This window comes from Bos grunniens, chromosome 29 (assembly GCF_055505025.1).
Source record: "Bos grunniens cultivar Pamir isolate PY7600 chromosome 29, Bosgru_T2T1.0, whole genome shotgun sequence".
Lineage (NCBI taxonomy): Eukaryota > Metazoa > Chordata > Mammalia > Artiodactyla > Bovidae > Bos > Bos grunniens.
The window spans coordinates 48,792,299-48,807,287 of NC_141193.1; the positions used below are offsets into that span (position 1 = coordinate 48,792,299).

Consider the following 14,989-nt stretch of genomic DNA (forward strand, 5'->3'; position numbering starts at 1 on the left):
TGGACTGGTTGGATCTCCTTCCAGTCCAAGGGACTCTCAAGAGTCTTCTCTAACACCACAGTTCAAAAGCCTCAATTCTTCGGTGCTCAGCCTTTTTCACAGTCCAACTCTCACATCCATGCATGACCACTGGAAAAACCAGTCAGTCTTAAAGAATATCAAACCTGAATATTCACTGAAAGGACTGATGGTGAAGCTGAAGCTCCAATACTTTGGCCACCTGATACAAAGAACTGACTCATTAGAAAAGACCCTGATGCTGGGAAAGATTGAAGGCGGGAAAAGAAGGGTACGACAGAGGACGAGATGGTTGGATGACATCACCGACTCAATGGACATGAGTTTGAGCAAGCTCTGGGAAATGGTAATGGACAGGGAGGCCTGGCGTGCTGCAGTCCATGGGGTCACAAAGAGTCAGACAGGACTGAGCGGGTAAACAACAGCACATTCTCAAGCGAAACGAGCACATGACCCCAGATGAGGCAGGGAGAGCAAACGGTCTCATCTAGATGTCTCATCATTCAGACGTCACAGGGAAGCTCTGGAGAACAAATTGCATCATGTTGTTAGTCCCACCTTGAGGCAAGTGGGCTGGCTGACCTTTTATAACACTATGCTAGTGAGTCTTTTGTCTCAGAAGAGGGAAGGAGAGATAGCCTCCAAGGTGAGGTGATCCTTTGGCAATTCTCCTAGAAAGAGAATATCTGTGCAGTATTCTCAGGCCGCCATGAGTGTACTGGTTGACTTTTTTAAATCTAGGCAAAGTAAAAAGCATCCACTATAGTTCACCCCTTGCACCACTTGTATTCATGTGATTCTTATGTTAAGTTTACTCCTTCTGAGTATAGTTTCTCAGGATTCTCATTGGTCTCGATTTCTTGGAAAAATTTCCAAGATGAACTATATCTCCACCTGCTGCTGAGGCATAACGGAAATTGTCATCATCCCTAAACTCTAAAACCCAGGAGACTTCCCTCCCCTTGGGCCAGTGCTTCTACTAGGGGCTTGTCTGATGAGTTGCCACAAATGCTTAACCCTATACAGTCCATGGAATTCTCCAGGCCAGAATACTGGAGTGAGTAGCCTTTCCCTTCTCCAGGGCATCTTCTCAACCCAGGGATTGAAACCAGGTGCCCTGCATTGCAGGTGGATTCTTCACCAGCCAAGCACCAGGGAAGCTCTTTCTCAGCCCTGCTGCTGCTGCTGCTAAGTCGCTTCAGTCGTGTCCGACTCTGTGCAACACGATAGACGGCAGCCCACCAGGCTCCCCTGTCCCTGGGATTCTCCAGGCAAGGACACTGGAGTGGGTTGCCATTTCCTTCTCCAATGCATGAAAATGAAAAGTGAAAGTGAAGTCGCTCAGTCGTGTCCAACTCTTAGCAACCCCATGGACTGCTGCCTACCAGGCTCCTCTGTCCATGGGATTTTCCAGGCAAGAGTACTGGAGTGGGTGCCATTGCCTTCTCCTTCTTAGCCCTAGAGGGTCTGAAATCTTGATTACTATGCTACTATTAGGATGTCATTATTCTAATTGTCAACTTGAATTTACAAATGGGCATGAAAGCAGCGAGAGATACCTATGGGGATTGTCTCTATGTTATGTGTATTCTCCTTACCTTAATTATCTATGAGCAATCCTACCACTTCATGATTAGCCATTATGGTTACTCCTTTATTTTGTTGATGGTCACCCGGCTTGAGGATCCCAAAGTGAGCAGATGACAACCACAGCTTTAGATGAGAAGTACTTTAGCAGTCTACAGATGGAAGGAGCCCCCTTAGCAATCTGAAACCTCAGAGCTCAAATTTGCAGAAAAGGTTTTCAAAAAAGTCCTTGGGTTATAGGGAGTCAAAATGTGCCTTTACCACTTCCACTTTTTTGGTTTTCAGAGCCATATATTCCATAATAACTATTCGAAAGACAATATGTAATGCTTAACGGGATAAGTACATGCTGTTAGCACTCCATCTTTGCATGAGGTCTTCTCAATACTTATGATCCAGCTATAGTAACAAGAGTTTATTTTCCTTGCTCTACTTAGGCTATAAGCTTCTGGATGGTACGGTATGAGGTAAGACCCATGAATGCCATAACCATGTGCGGCCAGCCCCATCTCCTTTGCTGTAAAGTGAATCCAAGGAATGTCACAGGAGATTCCACGTTGGTAAGTCAGATACTCTATGAGGTCTTGGATAGTGGCACTGCCTAAGGCATGGCAGACAGGCAAAGGCAAATCTAGATTATTATCAATCCCAGTAAACATGAATTACTGGCCTTTTCAAGATGAAAGCGGTCCAGTCTGTCAATTTGCCAACTTGTTGGTCTCTATTAAAGATGACACAGTCTCAGGTTTTCTGTTGCTGGAAGGTTGGACATTCAGCGGTAGTAATAGCTACATCAGCCTTGGTGAACCCGTGAATTGCCTCCATCTCTGCCATCAGGACTAATCTGGTTACTGGAGTCCTTGATGATAGAGGCTGCTTCACACCTACTGACTGTATTAGCTCATCTGCTTGGAAGTTTAATCCTCTTCCACCATGTATGTTTTCTAATAGGTGATGACATGTGAAACATATTTTCCCCACTTTCTTGGGATTATCTATATACTCTTTCTAGGACTCTGTCTGCAGGTATCCAACCTTGCACTTTCAAACTCCACCTCTGACCAACTAAGATATTCACTGCGTAAGTCTACATATACCCTTGCTCCAAACTGTTTCTCTCAACACAAAATGGATAACAGGGTTCAAAGCCCAAAGCTCTGCCCATTGTCCTTACAGAACAGCAGTACCGTTGCATATATAGGCCACTGGGCGATTTGTCTAACTTTTCAGTAACGTTTTAAGATTTTCATGTGTTTTCAACGTGTGTGTGTGTGTGTGTGTGTGTGTGTGTGTGTTTCTCTCTCTCTGCTTCTCCTTTTCCTTCTTTCTCTCATTTCCTTCAAATATAGTACATTGGAAAGATGGTTATGTAGCGCTCTCTTTTAAGGGCACTCCTGAGCAAGGCTGTAGTGAAGCAGCAGTCTCCGTATGATTCATGCTTCACATACACAAAGCCAGTCCGTTCATGAACTGAACTGGGGCTTTTTCTTCTGCCACCAGCTGATCCTGTGGAGTCCCCACCTTGCGGATCTGGTGTGAGTTGAGGGAAAGGTGACATATAATAAGTGACATTTGCATCTTTGATCCCTCTAGGCCTTCTGGAACCTGATCCTGGATGCACCACTTCTATGTACTGATGGATTGCTGCTGGAACTTCTCATTCTTACACCACGGTGGGTTTGACAGGACACATCGCTGAATCTACCGCTCTGGTCACATGGTCAGTTGATAATTCACAGTCAGGGGATCAATTTCAATCAGGGCCCAGAAGCACATCAGAGAGATTTTAGAATGATATGTAGTGCTCTGCTGCAGATGGCAGAGCCTTGTTCCAGAACAAGACTCTGTGACTCTCCTACTGGGTTCTGCCAGAGATTGCACATGAGTCTCAGCTCCATCTCCAGTCAAAGCTAAAAGACTTCTGAGTCACCTGGTGAGCCGGTTGTGCCAGAATTCCCATGTGTGAAATGGATTGGCTCCAAAATCCAAAGAATGCTATTAAGTGCTGTACCTCTCTCTTTGTGGTAGAAAGAGCAAGGTGAAATAACTTGTCCTTTCCTGTGAAAGAGACATCCTGGCATATTACAGAACACTCAGTCCCTAAAATCTCCAATGTGGCAGGCCTTGAATCTTTGTAAGGCTTATCACCCACCTTCCGCAGTGCCTATGTCTTTTCAAGGCATCCAACGTACTTGCTACTTAATGATTATCGGGTCAAATAACATGATGTCATCAATTTTGTAGACTAATGTGATGCTCTGAATCGTCCAGACAGTCAAGGCCCTTTTGGAATATATTATGGCAGAGAACAGAAGAGTTCATGGTGCTGTCACTAGACCATGAATGTGTGTTTCTACTTGTCCCTTGTGAATGTGAACCGCTCCTAATCATACTTCTTGATGAGTATGGACAATTAGTTAATTAGCAGCATCATACCATGTACCTAAGTCTGTGTGGGCTTTTTTAATTAATTGAAGTATATTTGATTTATAGTTTTGTATTAATTTCTGCTGTACAGCAGTGACTCTGCTGCTGCTGCTGCTGCTAAGTCGCTTCAGTCGTGTCCGACTCTGTGCGACCCCATAGACGGCAGCCCACCAGGCTCCCCTGTCCCTGGGATTCTCCAGGCAAGAACACTGGAGTGGGTTGCCATTTCCTTCTCCAATGCATGAAAGTGGAAAGTGAAAGTGAAGTCGCTCAGTCCTGTCCGACCCCCAGCGACCCCATGGACTGCAGCCTTCCAGGCTCCTCCATCCACGGGATTTTCCAGGCAAGAGTACTGGAGTGGGGTGCCATTGCCTTCTCCACAGCAGTGACTCAGTTATACGTACATGTACATTCTTTCTTACACTGTTTTCCATTACAGTTTATCCCAGAACACTGACTACAGTTCCCTGTGCTGCACAGTAGAACCTTGCTGTCCATCCATTCTATATGTAACAGTTTGCATCTGCTAACCCCAGCTCCCAGTCCACCCCTCCCCCACCCCGTCTCCTCCGCAACCGCAAATCCTTTCTCTACGTCTGTGAGTATGCTTCTGCTTTATAATAGGTTTGTTTGTGGCATATTTTAGATTCCACATGTAAGTGCCATCATATTGTATTTGTCTTTGTCTGGCTTACTTCACTCTGTATGATTATTTCCAGTTGCTTCCGTGTTGCTGGAAATGGCCCTATTTTGTTCTTTTTAATGGCTGAGTAGTATACTGTGTTAGGCTCTAGGAAAGTTACCATACCAGTATAGAGTTGCCATTGGCACTAACATTTGGTTATATTTGAATGATCCACCATGATCCACTTGGATTTTGCAGGGTTCAGACTGGTGAAGCAAACGGGGATAAGACAGGGACCACCAATGGTGAGGGTGGCGTGACTAGCTAACATTACAACATGTGTAAGGACACATGTGCGAACAATTTCATTTCCTCGAGGGGAAGTTTGGAGAGCTTCAGTTTGGCCTATTTCACTGTACAGAACTAGAAACCAATGCCCAGGTTCTGCTGAGTGCCAACCACATCTATTACACTACGCACTTGGAACCAGGATCACAGCCCCAGCAATAAGCCATCCTTTTGCCACCTGTATCTTGACTCTGATTATAGTGAAAGGAAGTTCAAATTTGGGGAGAAAATTACGAGGAGAGCAAGGAGGAATCACCTCAGAGGACAGAAAGGTCCTACCATAGAGACACCATGTTTCTCTAGAACCCAGTAAACCTCAGCTTCATGTCAGCAGCTCAGAAACAAAAGAAAAGGCACCCAGCCCCTGTTACTCATGGACTGAATGGTGAGGGTGGGCCTGACCTGCAGGAGATGCCCTGATGCGATTGTTTATTATGACTGCATTGATGTGCTCTGTTGGATAGAGCCAAGGAAAGGGCTTCATGCTTTGTCCAAATGACTTCCTCACTTGCCAATTAACAAGCTGGGGGCCCAGAGCAGAGAAGTGTCCTGCTTGAGGGCGGCCTCGGTTAATCCTGTGCAGAACAGAAAGCAGAGAGTCTTGAACCAGGTTGCCTGGGGCCAAATCCTGACTCTGCCAGGTACCTGTTGACCTGCAGTTAGACAGGTAACCTCGCAGTTCACTTGCACATAAAATGGGGAGAGTGTTATTATGAACATGAAGAGCTGGTATGGAACGGCTTAGCACAGGCCTAGTGCATGGATAAGGTTCAGGCAATATTACCTCCTCCATGGTCATGTGAACAAAAGTCATGCCAAATCTGGTGTTTTCTTCAACAAAGAACACAGCGTTCAAAGTCTGAATCCTTCATCTACCAACTAGGTGGGGGCACTCCAGACTCATGACTTACACTCTCTGCAGGCTCTATGGAGTAGATAAAGATGACAGTACCCACTTCATGGATAAAACAAAACAATGCATGTGAGGATAAAGCAAAATAATGAGTGTAAAGCACTCTACATTTTAAACTATCCCACCTTCCATGACCCTTTCCCTAAAGGCCTGTGGTTTAGAACTTCATAATATAAGAGTGTCAATGGTAGAGAACTCACTGAGCAGCAATGATTTTTTTTTTTTTTTTTTTTTTTACTATTTGGCTGCACCATGTGGCCTGTGGATTTCATTTTCCCAACCAGGGATAGAACTCACACCCCTTGCCTTGGAAGGTGGACTCTTAACCACTGAACCACCAGAGAGGTCCGTGAAATAATTTTTATACAGATTTTCTATATGCACTTTTACCTGTAGCATCTTCATTGTCTTTAATCCAAAACTGTCTACTAATATCCCCATTTGACAGATGAGGAGAAGAGTCAGGGAACTCATCAAGATTAAGGCCGCAGTGCTAACACAGAGTCGGGAGTCCCAGCAAGGTGCTGGGTAGAGGAGCCCACACCAGGCTTCTGCTCTGCACTCAGGCAGTGGGGAGCCACAGACGAAGGAAGAGGAAGGGATCCTTTACTGGATGGGCAGAGCCCAGGCTCTACGGATGCTAACACATTTCAGAAGACATGGCAGCCTGCAAGCCTGGAGATGCTCTTGAAGAAGACAGTACAGTGGCTCGTAGTCTTGTCTTTCATTCACCACTGTTTGATTTTTTTTTTTTCCTTAAACAGGAAGGTAAACAACACCGGTGAAGGGGCTCCCAGGTCTGTGCACACGGATGTTTACTCAGACATCATTCCTCAAACAACTGCATTAAGTGGACTTCAAGTTGAGGAATGAACAGCCAAAATCAATTGCAGTTGCTGACTCCCTGTGGATTATCTGCACAAATATTAAAATGCCATTCATGAATTTAGAACTACTTCAATTCCAATAAAGAGTGATGTCCAGAATTTACTGGCCGTCAGTGCAGAAGCCATGAGCTGGAAACACCAGCACCCACTCAGATCTGGCTGTGGAGAATTAAGGCATTGAAAGTCAAATTATCTGAGCTATGCTGCTGCTGCTGCTGCTAAGTCACTTCAGTCATGTCCTACTCTGTGCGACCCCAGAGATGACAGCCCACCAGGCTCCCCCGTCCCTGGGATTCTCCAGGCAAGAACACTGGAGTGGGCTGCCATTTCCTTCTCCAAAGCATGAAGGTGAAAAGTGAAAGTGAAGTCGCTCAGTCGTGTCTGACTCTTAGCGACCCCATGGACTGCAGACTACCAGGCTCCTCTGTCCATGGGATTTTCCAGGCAAGAGTACTGGAGTGGGGTGCCATTAACATTGCTAATTTGGCCATTTCTTGAAGAAATCACAGTTGTTATAAACGCAATGATACAGCTGTTGTGCTCCTAGGCAGCTCTTCTCATAACTGTGTCCATAGATTGCCAAAATGGGACTTTAAAAGGGAAAAAGATGATTATACCCACATCATTGGTGGTCATTTTAGCTACATATCTGTATAACTGACTTACTGCCATATTTATAATAATTAGTACTTGTGTGTTATTTTTCTAAAGGACATTTGAAAGTCTTAATTTATCCTCACAACTCTGGGAAGTGGGTTTGAATTATTATTCCCAATTTACAGAGAAGGTAGCAAAAATGTAAAGAAATTCCTCAAGATTACACACTGGAAAATTCAGATGTGCTTAAAGTAGTTCTGAGTGTTTCTACCTAAAATGTTAAGTGACTATGTTAAGAGACTAGATACTAATGTTTAAACGTCAGTTTGTTCATCTGTACAATGGAGAAATAAGAGGACCTGAATCAAAGTATTGTAAGAATTAAATGAGATCATAGATGTAAATCACATCAAACGGTGCTTTGTGCATTGTAAGGACTCACTGCATTTTAAACATAATATAAATATTTCATAAGTGTAGCAATGGACTAAGAAAGCACTGACCTTCAAGCCTGACCTAGTGTTTTCTAACTGCATGATTTTGGGTAAGTGTCTAAACATAATGTGTTAAGGGAGATTAGGTTATTCTTGCCCTATCAGCTTCACAGGACGCATGATGTGATGAAAGCGGAAATGTTTTGAAATTTTCAAAATGCTATGAAAGTATCAGAAGTTATTATGTTGGTGTCAAACAAACTCTTCCAGCAGCAGAAATAATATTAGTCAATATAACATGGACTCCTCACATGCCTGCCAGACTCAGCCTGCTCAGGGTTTTACAAGCTGACCCCATGCTACTCTCACTGTCATCGGGGGCAAGGGTTAATACCCCCATCTTATGGATGAATATGCCAAGGCTCAGAGAAATGAGGCGATGTGCCCAAAGTCACTCAACTAATACAATAATGGATAGATGAGAACCCAAAAGAAAATCCAGCTTTCGAGCTTAAGCTCTTTGCCATTGCCTTCTCCGAAGCTCTTAAGCACTATACGATAAACATGAGCTAGTAAACTTTATGGCTTCCCTAGTGGCGCAGTGGCAAAGAATCCACCTGCCAATGCAGAAGATGTGTGTTCCATCCCTGGGTCAAGAAGATCCCCTGAAAAAGGAGATGTAACCCACTCAGGATTCTAGCCTGAGAAATTCCATGGACAGAGGTGCCTGGTGGGCTAAAGTCCATGGGGTCGGAAGAGAGTTGGACACAACTTTGCCACTAAACAACAGCAGTCAGTACATTTATAACGGTGAAGACAGGACCAAAAGGAAAAGAGTAGCATACTTTTTAAATGAAGACAAATTGGCTTCGTGTGAGTGAGACTGAGAAGACGGGCTTTGCCCAGCCCTGAGTGCACTATCAGAAAATAATAAACTACGCTGAGCTAATAGTTGCACCATCTTCACATATGGACACTGCTCCCATCTTGGGCTGTTACTGGGAAATCCCAAAGTGATTTCTAACTTAATCTACCTAAGTATTTGTATCTCTTGCAACTAGAGCCTACCACTTGGGGTGGTGGGGGGAAGCAAAAGAAGAAACGATTAAAAGACAGTGACCCCTCCCCACCCTGGAGTAGTCTAGGAAAAGAAATTAAACTAAATTTAAAAATTAAATTTAAATGAAAAATAAATTTAAATAAAAAATTAAAATAAAATAGTTTAAAAATCAAAAATAAAGATTTTGCAATTCAAAAGAAATTAAAATGGAAAAAATTTTTTGAATTTTTAATCCTGAGTAATTCAATCTGTTCTTCTGGAACTTGGCAGTATTCAAATTTATTGGCATCTTTTTTAAGGAAAATACTGTTGGAAGTCCTATTGGATTTATTTTTAAATAGCCATGCCCCTACTGACCCTATTAGGAGAGGCCAGTCTTGAGAGATATTTACTTTTTGTAGCTTAAAAACAAATCAGATTAATTTTTCCTGCTATTTACAAAAAAAAAAAGTTTTTCAATGCATTTTAATAAGGCTCAAACTGTCTCCCTGTGTGTGTTCCCTCAATTTATCCATTTTTAATTGTCTTTGTGTCTTGGCATCTTGCTGCCACGGGAAGGAACTGTGGTTCTCTTCTGCCAGTCTCTCCCACCCCCTTCCCTCTCTGCTCCCTGAAATAGGCTAGGCAGCCATCTGCATCTCCGGGTGGAGGCAAGCTGAATGTCAACCGTCCTGTGGGTCTCCGCAGAGAGCAGAGCTCCAGAAGACCTGCTGGGCTCGCACCCAACGTGTGTGCCCTCGCCTTTCTGTCTTTTCCTATTAATATTTCAGCAGGCGGCTTGCATGGGCTTGGGGAGCCCTTTTGTCTCAGTGGGGAGCAGAAGACAAGCTCCATAAGGAGTCTTTTTCCCGCAGGCAGTTGAGAACTGGTATTTAAACCTCAGGAGCACAGTCTCCATCACCTGTCTTTCAGTGGGCGAGAAGATCTAGGTGTTTAAATAAAACCTTCAGAAAGGCAGAGGAGCCAGGTACAGGGTGAGCTGAATGTGAAGTAAAAAGAAAGTCAGAATAGAGGTGCTGAAGAGAGAGGCTAAGGGAGAAAAGGCTGAGGAAGAAGGAAGCATTGGAGGATGAGGAAAGAAGAGAAGACTGTGGGTCCTGTGTTGAGTGCTGAGGTGGCAATGACAGGTAAATGGCCAGTAGGAGGGAGGGCCTGGGACAGGGCAGGAAGGAGGAAGAGAGAAATAGAGAGACCTGCAGTGCCTACGTACCCAGTGTGTGCCGGGGCTTTGGTACCACTCTCTCATTTGACCTTGGTTGTTGTTGTTTAGTCACTAAGTCGTGTCTGACTCTTTGTGACTTCATGGACTGCAGCCCGCCAGGCTCCTCTGTCCGTGGATTCTCCAGGCAAGTATACCAGGATGGGTTGCCATTTCCTTCTCCAGGGGATCTTCCTGACCCAGGGATCGAACCCACATCTCTTGCATTGGCAGGCAGGTTCCTTACCACTGAGCCATCAGGGCAGTCCTCATTTGATGTTTACCACAATCTTATATGTCACTTCCCTGGTGGCTCAGACCGTAAAGCATCTGTCTACAATGCAGGAGACCTGGGTTTGATCCCTGGGTCATGAAGATTCCCTGGAGAAGGAAATGGCAACCCACTCCAGTACTCTTGCCTAGAAAATCACATGGATGGAGGAACCTGGTGCAGGCTACTGTCCATGGGGTCACAAAGAGTTGGACACGACTGAGCAAATTCACTTCACTTCACTTCAAAATCCTATATAGTAGGTGTCAAGAAAGTTAATTCAGTGTCACTTTCAAAGTTGCCTAAATCTCAAAGCTAATAGCAGGGTCCAATCCTCACAGGCCATTATGTCATCAAGCAAATATTTGTTGGATCAGTTATAAGAGGTGCCTGTGTGGTGCCATTTGTTCAAGAAAGTGATGGATAGTCTCTGCTCTCCAGAACCCCACAACAAATTATAAGATTTATATGACAATAGGGGGCCTCAGGGTGACCCGACAGGGCTGACACTCTGGAAAAGTCTATATGATACGATGTGCTCTTGAGTTTCAGAATCACATTAGGAGTTAGAGTTCATTCCAGCTTGGCTAGAGCATCTCTCAACTCTAGACTGTTGAGGGAAGTTGCTAGGCTGTAGGTCTGTGTTGCTCATTTTTTCCTCAAGCTGGAAGGATGTTCCTGAGGTGAATGCTTCCAACAGTAGTAGGGTCTATCTTTTCAAGACAGATCTTTTCCAGATCTTGGACAGATGTCAAAAAGATGGTGGGCCAGAAGGTCCCAATGTTTGTCTCCCTCAGATCAGATCAGATCAGATCAATCGCTCAGTCGTGTCCGACTCTTTTAGACCCCATGAATCGCAGCACGCCAGGCCTCCCTGTCCATCACCAACTCCCGGAGTTCACTCAGACTCACGTCCATCGAGTCAGTGATGCCATCCAGCCATCTCATCCTCTGCCGTCCCCTTCTCCTCCTGCCCCCAATCCCTCCCAGCATCAGTCTTTTCCAATGAGTCAACTCTTTGCATGAGGTAGCCAAAGTACTGGAGTTTCAGCTTTAGCATCATTCCTTCCAAAGAAATCCCAGGGCTGATCTCCTTCAGAATGGACTGGCTGGATCTCCTTGCAGTCCAAGGGACTCTCAAGAGTCGCCTCCAACACCACAGTTCAAAAGCATCAATTCTTCGGCACTCAGCCTTCTTCACAGTCCAACTCTCACATCCATACATGACCACAGGAAAAACCATAGCCTTGACTAGACGGAACTTTGTTGGCAAAGTAATGTCTCTGCTTTTGAATATGCTATCTAGGTTGGTCATAACTTTCCTTCCAAGGAGTAAGCGTCTTTTAATTTCATGGCTGCAGTCACCATCTGTAGTGATTTTGGAGCCCAGAAAAATTAAGTCTGACACTGTTTCCACTGTTTCCCCATCTATTTGCCATGAAGTGGTGGGACTAGATGCCATGATCTTCATTTTCTGAATGCTGAGCTTTAAGCCAACTTTTTCACTCTCCACTTTCACTTTCATCAAGAGGCTTTTGAGTTCCTCTTCACTTTCTGCCATAAGGGTGTTGTCATCTGCATATGTGAGGTTATTGATATTTCTCCTGGCAATCTTGATTCCAGCTTGTGTTTCTTCCAGTCCAGTGTTTCTCATGATGTACTCTGCATAGAAGTTAAATAAACAGGGTGACAATATACAGCCTCGACGAACTCCTTTTCCTGTTTGGGACCAGTCTGTTGTTCCATGTCCAGTTCTAACTGTTGCTTCCTGACCTGCATACAAATTTCTCAAGAGGCAGATCAGGTGTTCTGGTATTTCCATCTCTTTCAGAATTTTCCACAGTTTATTGTGATCCACACAGTCAAAGGCTTTGGCATAGTCAATAAAGCAGAAATAGATGTTTTTCTGGAACTCTCTTGCTTTTTCCATGATCCAGTGGATGTTGGCAATTTGATCTCTGGTTCCTCTGCCTTTTCTAAAACCAGCTTGAACATCAGGAAGTTCACGGTTCACATATTGCTGAAGCCTGGCTTGGAGAATTTTGAGCATTACTTTACTAGCATGTGAGATGAGTGCAATTGTGCGGTAGTTTGAGCATTCTTTGGCATTGCCTTTCTTTGGGATTGGAATGAAAACTGACCTTTTCCAGTCCTGTAGCCACTGCTGAGTTTTCCAAATAGCTCTGAGAAAGTTCTAGATTACAATGAAGCAGCAGCAGAAACCCAGCTGAGCTCAAAAACCAAAGATGGCCACATGGAAAAGGGTAGGGAAGACTTTTCCTGCTTCACCCCACCCCGGTCTAGAGCAGCTGGGTACCGAGAGGGAGCCCCTCAGGGAGCTTCTGCCCTTCACAGGGAAGGAGAGCGGGAAAAGCACAGCAAGCCTCGTCACTCCGCAGCGAGCGTCGCCTCCCTACAGAGGACCCTGCAGCTCTCACCAACACTGCACCCAGCAGGCAGAGCTGCCCAGGGCCCCGTTGCTGCGCCTCCTCCCTGGGGCTGGAGCTGCAGACCGGGACGTGAGTGGGAGGCTCACAGATACACAGGAAAAGGAAGAAGGGCTGGGAAGGGTGAAGAAGGGAAGATGAGAAGAATGCAGTCTAAAAGATGGCTGTCCCCTCCTGAAGGACCTTGCAGTGGAAACCTGGCCTGTTCCCTTTGGGGAACCTGTTTCTATTGTAAAGCATGGGATTGCAGTCCGAATACATTTACTGAGCACCTGCTACGTGCTTGTCATGAATCTCAGGGTTGTACAGTATGATTTGCAAGCAGGCAGTGAATGTCTGGACCTTCCTGCACTAAACTGTGTGATTTCCTTAATAGGCATAAACTTATATATAATACAAAAACAAAAATTAGAGAGTACTGAAAGGCTTTAATCGTGCCTTCCATATCCATGCAACAATGACCTGATTTAACCTCAAGCCCTGAGTACTTACCTGGAGTTCAGCAGAAAGCCAATGGTTTCTTTCTTTCTGTCTCTGACCTGAAATAAAGATTTTGCAATTCAAACTCTGATGACAATTTGGTTGTTGGTCTGAGTGAGATAATGGATTCTTCCCCTCCCACTGTTCTATTGATGGAAGAAGAATATAACTAACACCCACAACTTGCAGGAAGACGCAAAAGGATTATGCAAGCCAATTTCATATACCCACACCACCAGCTCTAAACACACATTCAGTCCCCAGCATCGGCGTTCTGCTTAGTGACGAGATTACAGAGATGAATAAGATACATCCCTGCCTTTGAAAGCTGGACAAAATCCAAAGATAACAGAGAAACATGTCACACCAGCAAACATCAACTTATAATTATGTGAATCCAGCCTCATCTCTCTTCTACCCTAAGAGAATTGCTCATTAGCGTTTATGCGGAGCAAGATTGTGACAATAAAGAATCCTTATACTCACTTTGTGATATCTCCCTCCTTCTCCAAAGCCAGGACTGTCGATGTATTTTAAAACCTCATGTCCTTAAACAAGTTTTTCAAACTGACAATGCTAGAGTGGTGGCCATAAGCTCCAGAACAGCTCTAGCCTATCTTAAGCCCCAGCTCCACAAATACCCTCGTTTCTAGGGCACCTCAGATTCAGGGTGTGCGAAGCATGTGCGCAGCCCTCTCTTTCTGTCAGTCTCCAGGCACAGCCTCAGGGTAGCTTCACATGACGGGGTATTTCATCACAGTGAAGTGCGTGGACGTCATTAGAAGAAAGGACGGTCTACTGCTGTGTTAAGTGAATTGTCTCAGGGAGTAACCTGAGCCAGCATTATTCAGAACTGTCACCTGAAGGCTCCTTCAGCCTGCAGACAGCGTGGAGTTCTGTGGCTACCACTGCCCTGTACGGGAAGCAGGGCCCCTTCCAGGGCCTGAAAGGGGGCTCCGGTCTAACACTCAGAAGCGAATTGCCCAAGGAGACACACGTGCTGACAAAGCAAGACGCTTTACTGGGAACACGCGGCCGGGCAGAGAGCAGGAGGCTGAGGGACGAAGAACCAGGGGGACTGCTCCTGCCACACGGAGCTCTCAGGCCCTGCGCTGACGGGATTCATTTCCGGGTTGTCTCTGACCCGTCATCCTGATTCAGGGTCCTTCCTGGTGGCCAGCGCGCTGCTCAGCCAAGATGGAGTCCAGCAAGGAGGATTCTGGGAGGTGGCCGGACACATGGCGCCTCCTTTTGACCTTTCCTGAACTCTAATGGTTGGTACTGGCTTGTTAGCTCCCTGTTCCTTACAGGACCTCTTGTTTTAAAATAACTAATGCAGACGGCGACTCTGGTGCCTGGTCAGGACAGGGGTTTCAGTCAGTGTGCTTCCCCCAGCATCCCCACTTCAGAACTCAGGCTCACCCAGCACGGCTCTCCAGAGCACAGAGCTGTTGAAGTTCCCCAGGGCCACTGTAACCAAGTATCACAAACAAACTAGGCAGCTTAAACAAAAGAAATTGATTGTTTCAAAGTTCTAGGGGCCGGAAGGCTAAAATCAAGACGTTAGCAAGCAGGTTCCTTCTGAGGGTTGTAACGGAAAATGTGGTCCATGTCTCCTGAACTCTGGTAGCCTCAAGCATTCTGTGGTTTGTAGATGTCACTCTGCCTGGGTCTTCACCTTATTTTCCCTCTGCACG

General features: G+C 45.3%; 1 long non-coding RNA gene across 1 annotated transcript; it reads left to right on the forward strand.

Moving 5' to 3' along the window:
- The first annotated feature begins 323 nt into the window (after positions 1–323).
- Positions 324–7,114, forward strand: LOC147342630 (uncharacterized). Its single transcript, XR_015157446.1, has 3 exons — positions 324–2,165; positions 3,199–3,278; positions 6,683–7,114. It is a non-coding gene; the product is annotated as an uncharacterized LOC147342630 (long non-coding RNA).
- Positions 7,115–14,989: the final 7,875 nt, after the last annotated feature.